This window comes from Choloepus didactylus, chromosome 4 (genome assembly GCF_015220235.1).
Source record: "Choloepus didactylus isolate mChoDid1 chromosome 4, mChoDid1.pri, whole genome shotgun sequence".
NCBI classification, from domain to species: Eukaryota; Metazoa; Chordata; class Mammalia; order Pilosa; family Megalonychidae; genus Choloepus; species Choloepus didactylus.
Window position 1 is genome coordinate 116,712,621 of NC_051310.1, and position 19,290 is coordinate 116,731,910.

A 19,290-nucleotide genomic window follows, 5' to 3' on the forward strand; every position below is an offset into this window, starting at 1 on the left:
GAACGAATTTAGAACTGTATCTTAGCAACACAGGCAGCAAAAGTTCAATCACAAATTTACACTTGGTTTTGGTAAATGGAACCATCACTAGATCACAGCGTGAACAGTATAAAATATACCATCTTTCCCTTTAATTTCTAAGCTATGAGATTTTCAGTCAAAATAGGACAAATGATTTTCCATATGTGTTCAAACAAATAGCCCTCTCCAGGCTTAGTCATGGAATATCCAATGGGAAATAATTCTGAAGTGCTATAATATCTGCCTACACTCACCTGGTTTGGGATATCCTGCCCCAAAGAGCTTTTGCTTCCATGGATATGGTAATGCTTAATTCTTTTCCACTCTAGCAAAGGTTTATCAGCAGAGGGCTTAGTTAAACATCCACTACCCAAACAGCCACTCTATAGAGATATTAAGTAAACCAAATCCACTTAGTGATTGCGCCACGGAGTAGGGCCATATTGATCATCCTGATTAGCCCTGTCAGCTGCAATAAGAAAGACTGGCTGGCGCTAAGGGCCAGCTGTGCAGGGTACACAGAGACAATGGGCAATATCGAGGGCCTCTGAGCAATTGGTCTGGGCAGTGATGGATGCTATGCGGACAGATTACGGTGTTATTAGGGATATAGAACCGGCCTAAGAGAAACTTAAACTCCATCTTCTTTTATTAAGATAAAGTTGGATTATCCATGACACAGTGCAGGACTAAGGAAGCTTTTATTTCCCAGAGTTCACTAACACAGGAAAAAAAATCAATTTATGTATTAAGAAGTAAAGAGCAACTTAACTCAGTGAGCCTATGCGTATAAGAGGGCGAGTACCAAATACTATGTCCGCATTTTAAATTAAGAATAAGATATATATAATTCTTCAGTAAATACAAGTAAAATGATTTGAGTCCACATTATTTAATCTTTAGTATTAATTACATTGTTTAAGGAAGAAAGGAGAGCCAAGGCCTTCTCTGCATTCTTCTGGGCATATGAAAAGCTTGAAATCAGAAAATTTTAAAGAATAAAACATTCCCCTATGTTTACGCACACACTCATTTGCTCACGTTTCCCCCACTTTTTCCTTTTCAGCCCAAAGACATTCCTACTAATTACTTTTAATTGTATGACCTGGAGAGTCATTTTAACTCTCTGATACTCTGTTTCCAACTTAAGACTAATAATTATTTCCACATTAGGAATACTAATACCTATAAACCATAGGATTACCCTGAAGACTAAATTAAATAGAATAAGTAATTTCTGGAAGAGTTCATATTCAAAAAATATCTTTCCCTTCCCCTTGCTCTCTCCCCACCCCCACCCCCACCCCAGACCCCAGCACTTAGTCTCTTTAGACCGTGAAAAGCCTGGCTCATGCACAATGTCCTCCAGAACAGGTAGTAGAACATGTTTTCTACTGGACACCAGCAAGATTTTCCTGAATGTACACAAATGACAACTAAACCTAGCAGAGCAATTCTGCATTCCGGATTGGTTTTACATCCTGAGCCCATCTGTGTTAGGAGGTCCCCTTGGTAGAACTAGTTAGAAATTCTATGTGAAGAAATCTCCCAGATTTTGACATTACTTTTTAGCACCTGCTGATGCCAGTGCTACCAGCAGCTGCTTTGGAGACATGAGGTTCCATTTGTATCAGGCCAATTCCTCTGTGACCAGGAAGAGCTTCACAGCAACTGAGCAGGCCCTATGTTCCAAGAAATCGATCCAAAGAACAACACATGAAAGTTCAAGACTGCAGAGGCACAGCAACATTTCTCAACCATCTAAGTACCTCCACCACCACTTTGTGTGAACATATTGCAGCTGCATAATTGAGCTTCACAGCATGAGAACCTGGACCATCTGTACCGGAGCTTCCAATATACCTTTGAGAATCTGGTGCTGGGAGCACACGGGGAAGCTGAATCAAAGCCAACAAGATACTGTGTATTTATCTCCATTGATCAAAAGTCATTTCTGCCTTTTAAAGACACTGGTTTTCTTGCTTTCAATAATAACTGTATATTGACTTTCCTTTCTTCTCATCCTAACAGCTTAGACCAGCCTATTGTTCCACAAATGCTGTATTTCCCACTGAACAATAGAAAGGACATGGCTGTACAGAATCATCCTGCATTCTTCACAGGGTTTTCCTCCTCCTCAGGCTTTTCAACTTGTTTGTAGGCACTGTAATGCCAGTCTTTGAGTACTGATAATGTGAACAGATTCTTAAGACACACAATCGATTTCTTCCTTAAGTCCCAAGGTGCTACAAGAGACAAGTTTAAGGAATTTGAAAATTCACTTTTGATGGGAAAACAAAGGCAACAGGCATCCATCCCTGCAAACAACTTTTAAGGTTGAGATGAAAAAGACCTGAGAGTTCCTTAGAAGTATAGGTCAGTGGTAAATTTTCTTTTACAATTTATCAACCAAATTAAAAATGGAAGGTACATCAGACACAGGAGCTTCTTGAATATGGAAAATTGTACTGCATTGATTATAAACATGGTATTTTAAATCTTATAAACTCAGAGTACTTCAAGCTGAAAGTCAGTAAGAGACTGACCTTCAATCGTGGTCATTTCGTGCTGGTTGTTAATGAAAAGTCAAATTGAACACTCATGCCAAAAATTACCTTGACATAAAAATAATACTTTCTATAAAATTAGGAAAATGCAGAATACCATATACATAGCCATCGCTGAAACAGGATTAGACTGTAACAACTGGAAAATGGGGCATGTGACGCCTCATCTAAGAGGATAAACTGAAGGTGTCTAAGAAAATCCACAATGAGTAAGCTCACACCAACAGTTCCACCAACTTCTCTAAAGGAACAGACTTGTGTTATCAAAGCCAAACACAGAAATTATAATGAAAATTTTCAGGAAAAATTGCACCATGTCCTCCTTTCTCTCATCTCCAACCTGAGAAAGATTTGTAGCCAACACATACTGCCTTTTTACCCAGATTCATGCTAAGCGCAATTAAAAAATCAACCATTTCAGCATCCAGGCAACATAAAACATCCAAACGAGAAAAGAAAACTGATCATAGTATAGGCCACAGGTAGAAAGGCTAATTTGCTTTTCAAAGTTATTATGCAAAAATTAAAAGCATAACTATTCAATTCTGTACTTTTTTTAAAATTCAATTTTATTGAGATTGTTCACACACCATACAATCATCCAAAGTGCACAATCAATTGCCCAAGGCACCATCACAGAGCTGTGTATCCATCACCACAATTAACCTTTTTTTCAGTATTTAGAACATTTTCATTACTCCAGAAAAGAAAAAAAAAAAAAAACTCAAATCCTCCCATACCCCTAACCACATCGCTCCATTATTGACTCATAGTATTGGTATAGTACATTTGTTGCTGTTGATTAAAGAATGTTACAATACTACTAACTGTAATACATAGTTTGCAATAGGTATATTTTTCCCCTAGATACCCCTCTATTATTAATTTCTAGTTAGAGTGTCATACATTTGTTCTAGTTCATGAAAGAGATTTCTAATATTTGCATAGTTAATCGCGGACACTGTCTACCACAAGATTCACTGTTTTATACATTCCCATATTTTAACCTTGAACTTTCCTTCTGGTGACATATGTGACTCTGAGCTTCCCCTTTCCACCTCATTCATGCACCATTCAGCACTGTTAGTTATTCTCACAATAACATGCTACCATCACTCTGTCCATTTCCAAACATTTAAGTTCAACCTAGTTAAGCATTCTGCTCATAATAAGCAACTGCTCCCCATTCTTTAGGCTCGTTCTATGTCCTGGTAACTTATATTTCATGCCTATGAGTTTACATATTATAATTAATTCATATCAGTGAGACCATAATATTTGTCCTTTTGTGTCTGAATTATTTCACTTAATATAGTGCCCTCAAGGTTTCTTCATCAACCCATTTTTTTTGTTTGTTTTTTAAAGATGGTTTTGTTCACCCACCATACTTTCCATCCTACGTGAACAGCTGATGGTTCCCTGTATAATCACGTATTTATGCATTCACCACCATCATCACTATCTATATAAAGACATCTCCATTTCTTCCACAAAGGAGGAAGAAGAACCAAAGAAGGTAGAGAGACAAAAGAAAAAGAAAAAGAAAGGAAAAAAAATGACAGCTAAAAAGCAAAAAAAGGAAAGAGAGAATTAAACTAAAGTACAATAAAAGAGTCAGACAACATCACTAATGCCAAAAGCCCCATACTCCTCTCTTATAATACCCTCTTATAGGCATTTAGCTTTGGTATATTGTCTTTGTTACATTAAAGGAAGCATAATATAATGTTTCTGTTTACTATAGTCTCTAGTTTGTACTGATTGTATTCTATTCCCCAATACCACCCCATTTTTAACACCTTGTCAGGTTGACATTCATTTGTTCTCCCTCATGTAAAAACATTTGTACATTTTATCACAATTGTTGAGCACTCTAGGTTTCACTGAGTTAAACAGTCCCAGTCTTTATCTTTCCTTTTTCCTTCTGGTGTCCCACATGCTCCTAACCTTCCTCTTTCAACCATACTCACAGTCATCTTTGTTCAATGTACGTACACTGCTGTACTACCATGACCCGAAATTGTGTTCCAAACCTCTCACTCCTATCTTTTCCTATCTGTCTGTAGCGCTCCCTTTAGTATTTCCTATAGAGCAGGTATCTTGTTCACAAACTCTGTCATTGTCTGTTTGTCAGAGAATATTTTAAACTCTCCCTCATATTTGAAGGACAATTTTGCCAGATATAGGTTTCTTGGTTGGTAGTTTTTCTCTTTCAGTATCTTAAATATATCATATCACTTCCTTCTTGCCTCCATGGTTTCCGCACAAAGTCTTATCAAGCTTCTTCTGTATGTGATGATCGCTTTTCTCTTGCTGCCTTCAGAATTCTCTCGTCTTTGACGTTTGATAATCTAATTATTAAACGTCTTGGTGTAGGCCTATTGAGATCTATTCTGTTTGGGGTATGCTGTGCTTCTTGGATCTGTAATCTTATGTCTTTCACAAGATATGGGAAATTTTCATTGATTATTTCCTCTATTATTGCTTCTGCCCCTTTCCCTTTTCTTCTCCATCTGGGACACCCATGACACATACACACATGCACTTCATGTTGTCATTCAATTCCCTGAAATATTGCTCATATTTTTCCATTCTTTTCCCTATCTGTTCTTTTGTGTGTAGGATTTCAGGTGTCTTGTTCTCCAGGTCCTGAGTGTTTGCTTCTGCTGCTTAAGATCTGCTGTTGTATGTCTCCATTGTGTTTTTCATCTCTTGTGTTGTGCCCTTCATTTCTATAGATTCTGCGAGTTGTTTTTTCAAACTTTTGATTCCTCCCTATGTTCAACCAGTGTTTTCTTTATAGCCTTCATCTCTTTTGCCATATCTTCCCTGAACTCATTAACTTGGTTTATGAATTGATTTAGCATATTTCTTTGAAAATCTTAAATTGATTGTTCATTAAAGTGAAACAGTATCTCAACTGTATCTTAACTGAGGTGTAAGTTTGTTCTTTTGACTGGACCATATCTTCGTTTTCCTAGTGTAATTTGTAGCTTTCTGTTGTCTAGGCATCTGATTTCCTTGGTTATCTCAATCAGATTTTCCTAGACCAGAACGGGTTCAGGTCTCAGAATGGGGCTATATTCAGTGTCAAGCTCCACTAAGGGTGTATCTTAGAAGACTGACAGACTTTCCTCTGAGGCCTCTAGCCGCTGTGCTTTTCCTGACCTGCCCAGCAGGTGGCGCCTGTCAGCCTGTCACTCCCGACTTGTGTAAGGAGGTGTGGCCCTTTTAATTCTCAGCTTTTGACTATTTTCCCCCAGCCCCTGGGGTCTGAGTTCTGAAGGGAGGGCCAGCACTAGAGCTGGGCCCCACCTCCTTCCTCTTAGGGAAGATACAACCCCTAGGGAGTTATCTTCTGCATTTGAATTACTCCTTTGCTCTCTGACTCTGTTATCTCCACCCCATCTGGCTCAGAGCACTGCAAACTGAAAATGGCTGAGCTCTCTCCACTGAGCCATACAGGTTTAGAGAGAGAAGAAAGGGAAGAAATCTCCCTTTCAGAGCCAGTCCACGTTCCCCAAGTTTCGCCCGTCGGTCAGAGAGAGCACCCGGTCTTCTGGGCTCCCTTTCTTGTGGCACAGGTGTTTTCTGGCTCTCTAAAGTCAGCCATTTTTAAAAGCCTCTGCATTTCTCCTTCTTGTTTTTTAATTAACTTTTTTTTCCATCAGCCCCACCTCCCCTCCACTAGGAGTGACCTCAGGGTACTCTGCTGCTTGTTAGGGGTTTGTCTACGTTTGTAGCTTGTATTCAGCAGTCCACATTTGTTAATTAAAACCCCAGATGGAGCTGGGCTGAGCTATATTCACTTGCACCGGGAATTCTGCTTTCTCCCACAGCGAGGTCTTGCAGCTCAGACTGCCGTGGGGGGAGGGGGCTCCTGGTGAGGTTCTGCAGTTTTTACTTACAGATTTTATGCTGCAATCTCAGGCACTCCACCAAATCCAGGTTGGTGTATGATGTGTAGACAGTCACGGTTGTCCCCTAGAACTTGTTCCAGATTATTTACTAGTTGTTCCTGGTTGTTTATTAGTTGCTCCAGGGGTCTAACTAAATTCCACACCTCTCTATGCCACTATCTTCTCCCTCCCTGTAAACTACTTTTTAATGTCATGAGTTTAAGTTGTAGGGTTAATATCAGCAACACAAGAAATGAAGCCATTTTAACAACATGTGTTTTCCAGCTAAACCATACTTCTGTACCCCTAAAGCTGGGAATGGTTTCCAATATCTGCAGCACAGTATTTCATTTTAAAAACTTACACATCAGGAGAAACAATCTAGAGAGCTTCAGAAAGCATTTGCACATCTGCAAACTGTTTCCAAGAAGGAGACTGTTGCTGTTCTGATTCACTCGGCTCGTTATACTCGAACTGTAGATGCAGGCCCCATACAGTGCACAAGTCATGACAAACGTAAGAAGTCAGACATAAAAGGCCACATATTGGATGATTCCAGTTATATGAAATATCCAGAATAGGTAAATCTATAGAGACAGAGGAATGGGTCTGCTTAATCAATAATAGGTTTTCTTTTGGGGCAATGAAAATGTTTTTGAAGTAGATAGAGGCGATAGCTTTACAACATTGTGATTATACTAAATGCCACAAATTGTTCACTTTTAAATGGTTAACTGTATGTTATATGAGTTATACCCTCAATTTAAAAAAATAAAAACATAAAGAAAACCACAGTGATCACAGTGATCCCATCTATACCCTCTAACCAGTAGCTCTTACTGAGTCTTCTGTCAGCACTAGGGGTCTAAGGTCTAATTTGGCAACTTATAGTAACAAATACATGGGTCTGGTGGCCTGCCTTTCTATCATGGCAGTGAGGAGTGGCAAGAGAAAGAATCAATTAAAAATAAAATATGCAAATTTTGTACCAGAAAGTAAAATCAGTGAAGTTGGACATAGGCCTATCAGAACAATCTAAACGAAATGCAGACGAAGCACCTGAATCAGCAGTCAGAACGTGCAGGGAGGCATCCACGGCATCGAGCAGCCTCTGTGACCGAGGTGACAGCCAGCGCAGGGCCACTAGCAGAAGCATGACAAGGTGGAAGGAGGCCACTATACCCCACCCCTGCTTATTTTCGAATCGTGTTTCTTCTTTCTTCAGGTTTGCTAATAGCTCTTATGAGCATGCAATCGATAATAGGTGCATGCCACAGGATATCAGATGACGGAGGTAAAACCTCAACATCAGTTAGCCAGGGGAGAGTGCCAAAAACAGAAACTGATCGGCACATGAACTCCAAAGGATGGCTCAAGAGGCAGATGATGCCAAGGGTGTAGTCACGTTCCGGCAGGTCCTCTAAATTCAGTCTTAACACAGAGATGGTGAATCAGACGGGCTGACTTTCCGCCCTCTGCTCTCAAGCTTTTCAGCTGCTATACAGTTTTCTTCAAATGTGTAAAGCTGACAGGCTGAAAATAAATCAGCTGCCCCCACTCCTGATACTGCCTGTGCACTGTGACTTTAAACTGACAATCTGCACTCCATGAAGCCTCACATTCAACTCCAGTCCCCGATGGTGACATTTTTATGGGTATGTGGCACCACATGGCCCCATCTCCTTTCCTGAGCTAAAAAATCCTGCATGGAGAGGCACACTCAGGCAATAGCTTCTCCTCCACCAGAGCTGGTCCAGATGGCTAGGGTCACTCAGGTCAGAGACAGGACAGGACACATAATCTCCGCACTGCTTTTCTGAAGAAAGTAACTACTATTCATCAAGTGCTTTCTAAGAAAATAAGAGACTGAGACAACTCAGATTAGATAAAAAGCAACAGCAAAACACGCATTTTTTTAAGGGTTGAGTATAAAGACGTTAAGAATCAGAGAGAAAAATTTTCAGGTGAGATAACAAAGGTCCTCCAATTCCACACCCAATTCCTGCTGAAAATAGCAAAATAGGGAAGGAAGGGGGAGGGAGGTGTAATACCACCAGGAGCCTGAGCTATAGCCCATCAAGAAATAATTATTCGGGAAAAAAATAAATAGAAAGTAGCAAAGAAAATGCTGAAAAAAAATGGGAACTTGCCCATAAGACAGTAAAACCAAATGAAATGAAAGAATGTTCAGAAAGTAGTGCTAGGCAAGTTATCTGAGAAGAAAAGTTAGATCATACTTCCTACCATATACCAAAATAATATTTATAAGAATTAGAAAGATTTTAAAAATAAAGCCTAAAACAATCAGATTTATGCAGTTTACCTGAATGAGTCTAGGAAAGGTCTTTCCAAGCAAAAACAAACCAAGAGAAGAAATCACAAACCTTTTCATGATATAAAAAGTAAAATCATTATAAAATAAAGTCAGAAGATAAACTATGATCTTTGAAAATATATCTGAAGAACATGAAAAACGGTTACCATCTGCCAGACACTAATGAGAGCTAAAAAAAGAAAAGAAAATTAATACAAAAATAAAACAAATACCCTATACAAATGGATAAAGAATAGTAACAAAAATTTCACAACAGAACAAATGCAAATGACAAGGAAAAAGAATTGAAAAGAAAGTTCATCCTCAATAACACCTTTAAAATATAAATTCAAACAAAATATTCTGTCATGTTGGCTGCGATCTGAACACTCACATAGGCAAGTAATGCCGTGAAATACACACTCCTCTCTATGGCAGGTACAAACACTTTGGCAGTCAATAAGGTACTATGATTTAATGGTCTTAAATAATATGGTCACACTTTTGACAAGAAGTTTATCTAAGTAAATAATTAGAGGTAAGTACAAGTATTGATGTTCAAGGATGTTCATCACTGCTTTGCTCATAAGCAGATACAAAATGCTATAAACTACACAGACACACACATGCATAAAAAACTAAAAGAAAACCCACCAAAATGTTAACAGTGAAGGTCTCATAATCAACTTCTACTTAACCAACTTACTAAATGAAAAGCAACCCTTCGGTGGCTAGGCTACAGCCACCAGTGGATGGTAAGCCTATAGAGTCAGAGTGTTTGTTCTTAAACCTGTTCAAGTCAGTTGTTCATATTATGTAACTGTACAGTAAATATGATATGGACCAAAGAAATACGAGTGCAAAAAAGAGTTGTGCTGGCTGTAAGAAAATTCAGTAGAATGCTTTGATGAGTCGCTGGCTGTAAGAAAATTCAGTAGAATGCTTTGATGAGTCACTGAAAAAAGAAAATTCCTGCCAAATTAGGTGAGGCCAGACAACTGTAAAAGGATTGGGGAGATTTGTTTTTCTTTAATATGAAAGGAGTTTGCACTCAGATTACATCACAACTATCTTTTAAACTGGCATTCCACTTTAAAGAATTTCCAAAACTGGAAATTATAGACCCCACAGCATGGGAGTGATTCATGATAGAAAGATGTCACAGAACTCCAACAGACCCACATTCAGAGAAGTTTGTTAAAGACAAGTATATATTTCAGGTTAAAACTCTTTATGATCCTCAGTTTTAACTGAGTTTTTTGATAAACTAATAATTACAAGTCTGCCCATGTTAAATAAGAAGGCTATCTTTACATTCCTTTTAAAAAGGAGGAGGAAATATTCTTTTGAGCAGTTTGCATTTTTTAGAATTTTATATAAAAGGAATCACACAGTATGTAATCCTTTTGTCTGGCACCTTTCATTCATTATACTCATTTTGAGATTCAACCATAATGTTCCATATACCAATAGTTCTTCATTTTTATTACTGTCATATTCCCTTGAATGGATATAGCACAATTTATTGATCCTTTCACATGTGGATGGACATTTGGGTAGTTTTCAATTTGGGGCTATTACACATAAAGCTGCTATGAACATCTGTATATAAGTCTTTGTATGGACAGACATGGGCATACATTTCTCTTTGGTAAATATTGAAAGTGGAATTGCCTAATCACATGGTAGGTTTATGTTTAACTTTCAAAGAAACTGCCAAACTTTTCCAAAGAGAATGTGCCATTTTACATTCCCAGCAGCACTGTGTGAGAGAGAGTTGCTCCACATGGGCTATATGTACATTTTGTAGGGCACAGGATCCACTGTCTATGCAACACAACACATACTGCATACAGTTTTGTCCACTTTTTAGGAATCAGAGCATAAGTTGACCATTCTAAATAATTACAAAAGTAATTATTTAATTTCTGCCCTCTCCCAGTGGAAAAGATTATAATGAAAAGAAGCAAAGTGTATCAATTAGAACAAAAGCAAACATTTGAGTGTTTACCATGTGCCTGATTCTGTGTATTCTATCCCATAAATACTCTACAACAACCCAACGAGAGTAGGTGCTAAAATTGAACCCATTATATTTTAAAGATGAGGAAACTGAGGGAAAGAGAAGCCCAAAAACTTACCCATGATCACAGAACTAACAAGAAGTCAAGTCAGGATTTCAACCTGGCAGTCTCAGCCCAGTGCTTTAGCTCTTAACTACTAAACTGTATCCCCAGCTACCACCTCATATTTCTGAATAGTTGCTACTTAAAATACAAAGCTGTGAACATAATTCTTTCCATTTCCACCTCAGGGGCAATTGATTTCAAGCCTTTAAGAAAGAGATTGGGTCATAAGCCCTGGAATATCATTTTGAGCTAAAGAGTCAGATCAAATGCTGAATCCGAACAATACCAAAATTTCTCCATAATATAAAATCATCAGAGCAATGACAGAATGGAAGTTGATCAATTCAATCCAGTGGATGTCACCTATTAAGTGCAAAAGGTGATCCTAAGCAGTAAGAAGACATCGTTTCAAAGAAAATGGTTTATTTTTAACATAATGCTTTTCTGGTCAAAAGAAGGAAAAAAAATCTCATGAGCAGACAGACCCATAATCCACTGTATCTCAGACTGCTGTGGTTTTACAAAATCCAATTCTGTTACTAAAAGGCCTTAACATAAAGACCCAGAGATGGAAGATAACCAGGTCAGCAATATGTCATGTTTTAAGAACTTCTTGGCATTTGTTGTCACAGCTCTAAAAAGGTAAAAACAGAGGGTAATTATACAACCACTTTTTTATCTAAAAAGAACCTAAGAGTACAATAGGGACCAAGGATAACTTACAGTAAGGATAAAGCAAGGAAAGCAAGACTTCCTAGCAGCAGCAGACTGTGAAATCGACCCATGTTTCATAGACTATTGATTCATAATCAAAAAAAAAAAAAGAATCAACATCTCCCCAGTGCTCTGAAAAAGGGTAGGAAACTGCTCTACCAGCAAGATTATGTACAGGGAGAGAGATCTTACTGGGAAGGAGGCTCGTTCAGTGACAAATCAACATATATTTAATAATTACTGTGTGCAAAGCACTGGTCTAGGTTGGGGTGGAGGAGCAGGAAGGGTAGGTGGTTAGATAAAAACAAGGAGGAAACAAGACCTCTATCCAATTTGGAGTTTATCATCAAATTGGATAAAGGAACCAGACTGAAAAAGATGATGACACTCTCAGTCCCAGAAAAACAGCTATTTGCCATCAACATCACTGCTGACATTGACTAAGTATAGCCACTGTGCTAAATCCTTCCAAAATACTGTCTCATTTAATCCTCACCAAAATCAAGTGAGGTAGGCATTACTCTTATCTCCTTTTTACGGACTATTAAACGGATTTGAAAAAGTTATGTGACTTGCTCTTGACCACACAGCTAAAAAGTAGCAGAGCTGGGAATACAACACAACTGTTTGACCCTAAAAGTGACGATCTTAGGTAATATGCTATAAAACCTCTCCTAAGCCTTCAGAAATTCTTGTGAAAATGATCCCTCTGGGTAGCCAGGGCCCTGGAAGGCTCCCTGTCGAAAGGAGAGATGTGAGCTGCCCAGGGAAATTGCGGAAAAAGGTCTCCAGGCAGAAGCTGGGCAACCACTGGGTAGAATGTGGTCAAATAAAGTCCATGAATATTTACCAGTTACCTGCATAAGGCAGACCCTGAGGCTATAGTAAGGAATAACTCACTTAGAAAATATCATTTTCTAATTGCTTAGAAAATAGCATTTTCCTCAAATTTGAGGAGACTTGCATTATTTCAAATTTGGAGTATAAAGGGAGGCTTTATAAATATTTCTATAGCACCCTATCTTAAATTGGCATAACAATAGAAATGTGATCATAACATATAATTGCAGCCCTCCCCCTACTCTTCCTTTCCTTAGCAATTCAGTCTTAAAGCCATTAGACAGGGAAGGGTCAGGCAGGCATCCATGCCAACAAGGGGCGGCGGGGTGGGGTGCCAGAGTGGCTCATAGCAGGGTGTTGGAGCCCAAGCAAGGCGACAAAAGCATCTGCACAGGGAGGACCCAGCCCAGGGAGTCAGTGTAAGTGTGGTATGGGGATCCAGGCAGGAAGAGACCTGAGGTGAGCATCTATGCACAGGCATGGAGCGTTAGAGCCCCAGTTGGGAGGAGGGTGTCCACAGAAGGGGTGAGGCCCTGCGTGAGGAAGATATCCATGTGGAGGGGGTGGGGGCAAGGGAGTCAAAGTCCAGGTGGGGCGAGCAGTCTGGCACAGGGATGATGGAGCCCAAGCAGCGGGACAAGGGAATCTGCACCGGACAGTGGCTCAGTATGAGGTGCTGGCATCTAAAAGGGGTGAAAGAGTGGCAGAAGAGATGGAAGACTGATAACCTGCAAAAGGATTGATTCAATAAGTAAATATAGGAAGGATAATGGGGGCCAGGATTCCCCCTGTTAGAAAAGGGAGATACAAATATGGAAAAGAGAAAAAACTGGAATGAACTCTCTGGCATTAAATTGGAAGTATCAGTGTGAACTCATGGTTTTTTAATAGATTATAGATAAGATAGAGTATGTGTATGGGTGTGTGTGTGTGTGTAGTGGTAGTAGGTATACACATCAATATATGCCCTGGTCTACTGAGAGGGCCTGGGAACAGTGATACCCCGATGGCAAAGAGCTTACTTAGTGACCTGATCTAGGCTTCTGATTACTGTTCTCTAGTAAAAACAACCAGGACTCCATGAGAAATGGCTGGTTCTAGGCCTGGGGAAGGGGAAGTACACGGGCCTGGAATATCTTTCTGTGCCAGAAAGGAAAGACATACTCAAGAATGATGGAGACATGTCAGAAGTACACAGGAGCCAGTTTAACAGGGTTCTGATTGTCCAATTCAAGAACAATTTGAGCATAAAAAAAAAATGATAGTAACAGATTATAGCTTGTTGAATATGAAACCATGAGTCCACATATACAAATAAATGAATGAATGGAAATTTGATGAGTGAGATATTTGCATGGTTTCAAAGCACCTCCCCACAGAACACTTAGTTAGCATGGGGAAAGGAACAGCTTTACTGAGGTGAATCCTGGCAGACACCACCTTCATCAAGTGCTAAGCTGAACATCATCACTAACTGGACAAATTTAAACTGTGGACCACCTGACCACACGTGCACACACCCATACACATACTCTATCTGATCTATAATCTATTATAAAACCATGAGTTCACACTGATACTTCCAATTCAGTGCCAGGGAGTTCATTCCAAAAAAATCCAGCATCATTTCTGTGACATTCCTGCCAAAGATGCATAATCTGAATTTTATCATGAGGAAAGGGAAAAACCCAATTTGAGGAAGAGGCTACAAAATAACTGTCTTCATTTTCAAAACAGTCAATGTCATGAAAGTCAAGGAAAGACTCAACAACTGTTCCAGACAAAAGGAGACAAAAGAAACTTGAATAAATGCAATGAATATTCTGGACTTGATCCTTTTTACTATAAAGGAAGTGAGTGAGACATTTGGTGAAATGTGGTGTTTGGATTCGATGGTAGTAATGGACCAATGTTCCTGATTTTAATGAGTGTATAGGTGGTTATATTTGAGAACATCCTTTTATAGGAAATACACACTAAGAGTAAGTGGGGTCAGCAACTTACAATCAAATGGTTCAGGGAATACATTTTTTGTGTGTGTGCTGTACTTTCAGCTTTTCAGTAAGTCTGTGATGGTTTCAAAAAAAATTTTTTAAGTATTTTTTAAAAGAGTCTGCATACCATAGATCAGAAAGTGTTATAAGACAGAGAGCACAGGAGGGGCACCTGCATTCTTCCACTGACTCCTCATTCACCTTTGAAGAGTAACTGTCCCCTCTGCCCCACACAAGCCCAAAACTGTCCAGGCTTCTGCTCCACCATGGTCCTTCCTTACTCAATCACGGTTCCTGCCAGAGTTCTCTACACCGACAAACCTCCCATTCCTCACCTTTTTCCTCGTAACACTCCACCGGAATCTGCTCTAGCCAAGGTCACTCATGTCTTCCCTGCCAATGATGCAGACACCCACTTTCCACACTGCCCCCTAGATGGGCTGCACCATTCTACTGCCCTACCAACAGTGAACAGGGATACCTCTCTCTTTACATCTTCCTCAGCACTTGCATCTCTATTTATTTTTTAAGAAGTATTATTCACACACCATGCAGTCCATCCCGAGTTTTCAATCAACAGATCCCAGTATAGTCACATAGTTATGCATTCACCAGCACAATCTATATGAGAACATTTCCATTTAGTTCTGCGCTGTGATCTCAGCCCTTCCACCCATTCCAGACTGGTGTACAATGTGTGTCTGATCATGGAAGTCCCCCAAATAGTTGTTTCAGACAATTCCTGGCTAATTATTAGCTGCCCTAGAGGACAAACAAAATTCCACACCTCCCTATGCTGCCATCTTGCCCCATCTCTAACTTCACTCAGCTTTAAACCCTCTAATGAGCTCCCGGTGCTCATAGGCAAAAGCCTAAATACCTTACTGGATCACAAGATCCATTTATCTATCCAACTCCCTACCTTAAACCCTCTGCACCAACTATATTTAAATAGTTTCTATTTCCATCTTGCTAACAATAATGTGTCCAATATCTGGCAGAATGGCTGGCACTTTGTAGATGTTCAATAAATGTTTGTTGCATGAATGAATGAGTAAATCAGTCCATTAGATGGGGGAATGGTCAGCCAACTTATTATTTAACTCAAATTCAAATCCTCAGCTATATGAAAATATTAAATACATGACTCTTAAATCTTTAGCAAATGCTTAACAAAAGTGCCAGAGAGGGTATGCATAAACTAATTCATGGCTCAAGTTCAAGGTCCTAGAGCTTAGATACTAAAGAGGAAGAGGAGAACATGCTCACAGACAAGCAGGCAGTGTGCCACATGCCACAGCATGACTCAATCCTACAGTATATAATGTGTAGGGCACACTGCCCATAGTGTGCTGACAATAAACTCAAAAAGGCAGGGGTGGAGGATTGGGGAACAGGGGTCTGGTCTGCTCCATGGGGGTGTCAAATAAAACCTAGAGATCGAGGACCAAATTACAGCTATAAAACCAAACAAGAAACATCTACAGAAACTTACTTAGCAAATGTTATGGAAGGATCTTTTTCAACCTTTCATTTATTATTCCTTGTGCTTTCCCTAAAACTCCACTATGATACAGACATTGTAGAGGCTTTGCTAAAGAATAGAGGCCAATATGTTCCCAGCTACTGTCACACACTTTTATTTAGGTAATGCTGTAAAGTCAAAGGAGAGACGGAGTCAAGAAAAAAATGCAAAAGCAATGGAATTAAGGCCATTTTAGCTTAAAGCCATCACTGAAATGGAATCAGTTATCTAATTAAAAAGAGGGGTGTCGCAGAGGGCTGCCATTATCCTTTCAAGCCTCAGAAAGAGTCTTGATTTCTGGATGACAAATAAAAAGCTACATGACTCCTGTGACCCCATGACTGTTCTGATTCCTATTAAGCATTGAAAGAGATCTTTTCCCTGGAGGAAACAGAAAGTCTTAATAGGAATCCAAGGGTGCTTGAAGGGCAGGAGAAAGCCCTGCAAGCACAAAAAGAAAGAAACGTTCAAGGGACCCAGCACCACGGGCAATAAAATCACTGCTATGAAGACAGACAAGTAGCATAACCATATAGAAACTCATCAGGAGATGGGAAAGAACAGGGGACTCTCCAGGCACTGACGATGGTGGTAGTAGTGACAGTAATGAGGATGATGATGATGATGATGATGATGATGCTGGTGATTATGATGATGATGGTGATGGTGGTGATGATGATGGTGGTGGTGACGGTGGTGGTGATGATGTTGCTGCCGCCAACAGCAGCAGCCCACCATGAAGCACATGCTATGTACCAAGCCCCAGGCTTATCTTACAACAGACTGTGAGGAAAGTATCATGAAATCCATTCAACAGCTGAGGAAAGGTCAATACTTGCCAAAATTTTAAAATCTGAGTGGTAGAGTTTGGAGTTGAACTCGAGTCTGCCCAATTTCAAATATCAATGACCTTCCTTTTGAAGTACTGTTTCCAGTTATTCATTTGTGAAGGACTGCTCCTTTATAGAAGCCTAAAGAGAGTGCCCACTGAAACAGAGAACAATCTGGTAGTTGGGAAGTTAGCTGGGAATACTAAGACAAACAAATGACCTTATACCTGGGTTAGCACAATAAATGCTTACACAAGGCTGATCAGGACAGTATTTTTGACCTACCATGCTACATGGGGAAAATTAAATACTGTCCTCTAGGCCTGGATTCCACCAGCACTGAACATTTTATTGTTAAACCACAGGTATCCCTTTCCTAGTATTACAATAATTTCAATCTTAAAAAAAATCTAAAGAAGTTATTTTATGCTCAGTTTCTTTCTGAAATGGTAAATGCTGCCTTAATAGATTCTCTCAGTTGCCAATAACACTATTAACCATTACCAGTTAACTCATAACACTGGTATAACACTAGTAACAACAGTTACTACCATAAAAGTCTATCAAAATGTATCACATATCAGGAGGGAAATTCTAATATTCTGTCCTTCAAATGCCTAACTGTCATAGAATACATATATGAAGAGGCATTTGTTGGGATTGGAAATTGTGGCAAACACTGTGGATGGCCTCACTTATAGCATGGACAGGCTGGGAAGTTAAACATTATATTCCCAGACTCCTTTGCTGCTATGGTGTCAAACACGACAGACTCTACCAATGAGATGGGTTCATGGGCAAATGTGACATGGAATTGCATCAAGGGGGAGAGAGCCTTTCCGGAGAAGTGAGAATTTGTTTGCACACGAGGCAGAGTGCCAGAGTTAGCAGCTCAAGTTGTGGGTTCCTAATTCAGCAGCAGCAGAAGCTGTCCCGATTCTGGTAAAAGAGAATGGTTCTGGGGGTGGGAGATATCTGGGAAGCTAAGCCTAGACCGTGTTTCTCCAAACCTTCCAAGGCTTCTGGAAGCACTTAACCTCTGGATTAAATCTATTTCCGCTTCAACTCCCTAGAGTGGATTCTGTGTCTGATACAGGAAATGTGAACCAAAAGAAGAGGCTCATCGCTTTTATTAGTTTATTAAATTCATAGAATATTAGGAATAAAATCCTGAGCCAGAAAGGGTAAAGAAACAAATCCATTTTATTTTAATTAAATTTTGCTATTATATCATTTAGGTGAAGGTAATTTATATAAACTATAGCATCACCCAATTTTATAAACCTAAACCTACACTGTAATTCACCTCATTCATAAACATGACATTACTTGACCTACTTTCTAAAAGATACTCAGCTCCCTCCTGTCTGCATTAATCTGCAGTGACATTTTAAAAGTTGCTCTAATAATTTCCATTATACTAAAAATGCATTTTCATTTACATCATCTTTGATTGTCCTCCCACAAACAGAATACTGTTTTCAACAGTTAGCCTGCAAATACTATAAGAAACAAGACGTACAAGACAGCTGATACAAAAGGGTCACCTTCAAATAGGGCTCAGTATTGGGTTTCTTGACAGGGGGTGAGGGGAAGAGGAGGCAAAGAAGGATACAATTTGGCCCTAAGTCCGCACAATGTGGGATGGTGGGTTTGGCTATCTCTTCATACATAAGCCATGGAAAATTATAGAGCACAGCCTTTAAAAACAAATGTAAATTCCAAATCAAATTATATAATGAGCTCCATGCTTCCCAAGAGTTCTCTAAACTCATGTCACAAAATAAAAAAGAAGAGAGAAGAAACCTACCTTCCACTCTTACAACCTCCTTTCAATTTTATCTACATTGTAAACACCAATATTCTCTTTAATCTGGGCTTCCTCCCTCCAGAAAAGGCCCTGGTCTATATAGTGTGCACAACCCTTCTAAGCAGGTCACTCCCATGCTCAAGAATTTTCTGTGGCTCCCAAATGCCAAGAGCATGGCAGACCACTGCCTGTGAGATAAGAAAGATTTTTACACCTTCTAATGGTTTGGGGTGGGGATGGTCAAAAGAATAATAATTATTTGTGATACATGATAATCAAGTGAAACTCAAATTTCAGTGTCCATAAATCAAGTTTTATTGGAACATAGCCACACTCATATGTTTATGTATTGTCTAAGGCTGTTTTTTGCACTTTGACAGCAAAGTTGAATAATTACAACAGAGACCGTAGCCTAAACTATTTACTATCTGGCTCTTTACTGAAAAAGATTTCTGGCTCTTGACCTGGGGTATAAAATCCAAAGCTATTGGTCTGGCAATCCAAGTCACTGTAATTTAGACCCAACAGACCTTCTTAACCTTTTTTTCTTCTACTTGAATGCATAACATCTGTTCTACCCAAATACTCTTCTCATTTCTCCCAAACATAACTCTCTTTTCCTTTCATGCTCTGTTCACACTAGTCCC

General features: G+C 39.4%; 1 protein-coding gene across 6 annotated transcripts in view; it reads right to left on the reverse strand.

Annotated features, from left to right (window-relative positions):
* Positions 1-19,290, reverse strand: part of TLN2 (talin 2) — a 473,758-nt gene that overhangs the window by 259,841 nt on the left and 194,627 nt on the right. The window lies entirely within an intron of this gene.